The 4555-nt window shown below is 36.8% G+C and overlaps 1 non-coding gene across 1 annotated transcript; it reads right to left on the reverse strand.

Moving 5' to 3' along the window:
* Positions 1-335: 335 nt before the first annotated feature.
* On the reverse strand, positions 336-442 carry LOC112476778. Its single transcript, XR_003045198.1, has one exon. It is a non-coding gene; the product is annotated as a U6 spliceosomal RNA (small nuclear RNA).
* Positions 443-4555: the final 4113 nt, after the last annotated feature.

Here is a 4555-nt window from a genome sequence, read left to right on the forward strand (position 1 = left end):
GGTGATGAGTATTCTGTTATCTTCTTGGAATTCAATCTTCTGATCATTCCTTAAATTTGGGAAATTCTCATCATCTATTTGTCTGATAATGCTCTCTGATCCTTTTTCCTTTTCTTCTCCTCTGTAATACTCATTATTCTTATGTTGACTTTCCTGATAGTGTCAGCTAGTTCTTGTATTTCTTTCATTATTTTTCATTCTTTGGTCTCTCTCTCTTCTTCCTTCTGAATTTTTTCTAGATTTCTGTCTTTGATATTACTGATCTTTTCCTCCATATGGTTAACCTTATTTCCTAAGCTTATAATTTTATTCTTTGTCTCTTTTTGCGTTTTTCAAAAAATATGGAAAGTTTCATGAATTTGAGTATCTTCCTTGTGCAAGGGACATGCTAATCTTCTCTGTATTATTCTAATTTTATTATTTGTGCTTCTAAAGCGAACACAAATTTGTTCTTGCTTGCGACTCTATGCATTTCCTAGACTTGTATGTCTCTTTCTTTTGCAAGGTGAGGGAAATTTTCTTTCATTATTACTTCAGTAAGTTCTCAATCCCTTGTTCTTTCTCTTCTCCTTCTTGTACCTCTGTGCTGTGAGTGTTGGTATGTTTGATGTTGTCCCAGAGGTCTCTTAAACTTTGCTCATATTTTTCATTGTTTTATCTTGTTGCTATTTCAATTGGGGGTTTTCTGCTACCTTGTCCTCCAACTTGCTGATTCTATCATCTGCTTCATCTAATTTGTTGTTGGTTTCTTGTACTATATTCTTCATTTCAGTTATTGTATTCTTCATTTCTGACTGGTTTTTCTTTATGGTTTCTATGTCCTTTTTTATACTTACCATCTCTCTGTTGAAGTCCTCACTGAGATCATCCATTCTCCCTCTAAAGTCATTAAGCATACTTATAACCAATGTTTTTAACTCTGTCTCTAGTAAGTTGCTTGCTTCTATTTTGTGTACTTTTTTTTTATAGAGTTTTCTCCTGTTGTTTCATTTGTGGATTCTTTCTTTTCTTTCTTTTTTTTTTTTTCCATTTTAGGTGCTTCTTTATGTTTATTTCTATGTATTAGGAAGATTTGTTATATCTCCCACCCTTGGTCAGGTGACCTTATCTAGTAGGTCTCACTGATCACTTGTGCTGGGGTCTCTTGGCATTTTTCTTATGTGTGTTGTGTGTGTTCTGCTGCAGCTAAGCCCTGATTGCCGTTAGCATGTCAGTGGATGTTATTGACTCTTAGGCTGACTGTCTGTGAGTATTGGCCATAACCACAAGATATGAGCAGCTGTGTGGGGTTTGACCTTCACAGTGAGATTTGCCCCAGGAGCTTCATGTACCTATTGAAACCACCCTTTGTGTGTGCTGCTTATGGGGCTAGCAGGTGGTGTTCTGTATGATCTAAGACCAGCTTCTCGGGGTGTTGGTTCTGTGGCTAGTTGGTAGAGGTTCCCGTAATGGCTTTGGTCAGCCTTTTCCTTTGATTGCTTGGGGCTACCTATAGGACCTAAAGGCAATCTGCTGATGGTTGCTGCCTCTGCTGGATCTGGAGGTAATTGTGAGAGACCACACTGTGAGCCATGGTTGTAACTGGACCTGGAGTGACCTAGCAAAAGAACCAGGGCACCTCAAGGCCTGAGGATGCCTTCAATTTGCCCATAAGATTCTACAACTGAAAAGGCCTTTGGGTGGTAAGTGAGTTGGGTGGAGCGGGACCCAGCGAGTCACTAGAGTAAACAGCAGATCTTACCTGGCCAATGAATATTCAGGTTTCATCCCAGTGCTAAATTTGTGACTTCCTATAAAAGTCTCAGATCACTGCCAGGGGAGCCGCTGCCCACCTTTGGCCTGCAGATACCTGAGATCTTTTTAAGAAATGTTGCTTGGGGCGAGGCTTGTAGCCCACCACTGAAAATCTCTCCTGGGATGTATAGGCTGGGCACATTCCTTATGAGCTGATGGTTGTTATTTGCTATCAAATCCACATCCCAGGTAATGAACAGGGTGGAGCTAGCTTCCTGGCTATGGTCTTGCTACAGGTTTTTTGTAGGCTGGGTTGGATGGGGTCTCAAGGAGACATGAGGTGGAAGGAGCAAATCTTAAGCCAATACAGATTCAGAATTGTTGTCAGTCCTGAGTTCGTGGGCTCTCACAAGTATCTAAGAACACAGCAAGGCCAGCTGTTATCTGCCTCGGGCCCACAGTCTCCCACGATATGCCCAAGAGACACCTATAATTTACTTTTTAATGCTAATTAATCATATTTCAAGTTAATCTAATTTAATGAATAAGCCTTGAATTTTTGTAATGAATGATATACACAACTTTTTGAAAGAAGTAAGTATACTCCTGAAAAATAATTTTCCATTATTCTTCCATTACCAGGCAATATACACCTAACATTAATGACAACTACTGAAGCAAATGGGCTATATTTGAAAGTCTTTTACAGCAATGCAAAAATAAAATACTTGTAAATAGAATAACAAAAAAGGTAGAAAAGTAAGAATCAGAGTGCTTAACTTATCAGCCACATGATTTTGACACTTAAAGTAATATCAATGGACTTCAGTTTCTTGAATTGTTTAATTCTGAATATTATCATTAACAAATTTTATATGTTTAATTTTTTAAAAAATCACCATGAATAAACAAAAAATTACTTTATAGATTTCTAACTGGGAATGACTATGACTTCAGGTTTCTCTATGTGGACCATTGCATCATATTATTTATAGAAATATAAATGAAGAAATTTCAACACTACCTACTTGCATATTCATCAGTTGGATATGGAACTGCCTTGTGAGCTGATCTTGTTTATTCTCTCTTGCTTTTGCCAAGTGTGTTTTTGTATTTAAACTTGTCTCATTGGAACCTGACTGGAATAATTTTGAGTGGATGGCATATCAAGTTTTAATAGATACATATGAGTTACTATTATAATTAATTCAGGCTAGGAAGTTCATTAAGCTGCATAAGGCATACAGATCCAAATATTCTAAGAATCATCCAAAGATGAATTATTCCCAATGGAACTGAAGTAGTTTCTTTAGTCAAAACTCAACTATTAATTTCTTATTTACTACTTTGACACAGGCTCATCTTATTTATAACATTTCCAAATGATCATTTCCAACTGAGCAGGTCAATGTGATATATTCTTAAGTGTTTAGAATCTTAGAAATTGGAATAAATGAACAACAAAGTCAATGAAATGCTTATTACTTCAAACCATTACAACCAAAATCACATGAATTGATATTTGAGTGGAAAAAAGGGGAATAACTCTTTAATCTTATATTCTCAAGAAATAAATTTACCAGGACTAACCATGTTTGGGATTTTAGCATATTAAAACCATTCTAATAAACTGGAGTTTTCAATTAAGAGTGATGGAGATGTCAAATATAAACTGTACTTAGTGGAGCTAAAATATTTTAAGCATTTCTTGGGAAGTAATAATCCTCTTTACATGTTGCAATAACAAGATTCTTTTGCAGATTACCTGCTAAAATCTTTAAGGCATAAATTCAATGACTCAAGTGAATTATTTTTAAATGTTTTATTTTTAGGAAAATGATTTCTTTTTGTCACATTTTCTATGGATGTGCCTGCCCCCAATTTTTTTATTCTCTTATGGAGAGAAGTTTTAAGATAGTGTGTCTTCTCTCAGTCCCACAAGATCAAGATATGTGCTGAGGGCCTCACATTTCTTTTTCCCAAGGTAGTCCCCTGAAATGTTCAAGGCTGTGTGCTTTCTACCAGTCTTTCAGAGATGAACTGACTGCTGATATCAATGTGCTTTCTGTGGGCATCTGTGCTCCACTTCTGCAAAGATTGCACACACTGTGGAAACTAATACACATCATATGTTGGAAGCTCACATATGCTGTCTCAAGGGCATATGCGAAGTGCTGAAGGTACATGTCAGCTAGTTATGGGGGGACTGCAGGTGAGGTATTCCATGAAGTTCTTGGAAACACCTGTTGGATAGTTTGTTTTCAATTTTTCAGATCCATGTTGTCATTGTTATGAGACCCCATCCTTTTTCTCTGTTCTTAGTTCTCCTCAGATCACATAGCCTTGCAAATCTCTTTAGTGATTTGGTTGGGGGCAAAACGCAAGTGCCTTCTTAGGCAATGTTTCATGAGGCTGGTGAAGCCCTATAGCTCATGCTATACAAGAAATTATAGATTGAGTTTATCTCTCTTGGCAATGAGCTATACTGCCTTAGGGGAGAGATGACATGGGTAAAGAGATTATGTTCTTCCTTCTTTTATGTTTCTTGAAGTTTTGCATCTGTTCTTGGAACTCTCTCCATGAATAGTTCTTTTTTTTTTTTTTTTTTGCCATTTCTGTGGGGGTATGATGGCTAGAATCTTCTATTCTGCCATCTTGCTGATGTCATCAATGAACAGTTGTTTCTTCATTTGTCGTGGGCTTTTAAGGTACTTTTCAGAGAGAGTTTTTTTTTTTTTGAAATTTTCATCAGTTAGCGATTTTTTCATTGGTGAGGAAGTCTGCGGTGCCCTTTATGACACCATTACAGAAATATTTACCT

Source organism: Pteropus alecto, unplaced genomic scaffold, assembly GCF_000325575.1.
Source record: "Pteropus alecto unplaced genomic scaffold, ASM32557v1 scaffold112, whole genome shotgun sequence".
NCBI lineage: Eukaryota > Metazoa > Chordata > Mammalia > Chiroptera > Pteropodidae > Pteropus > Pteropus alecto.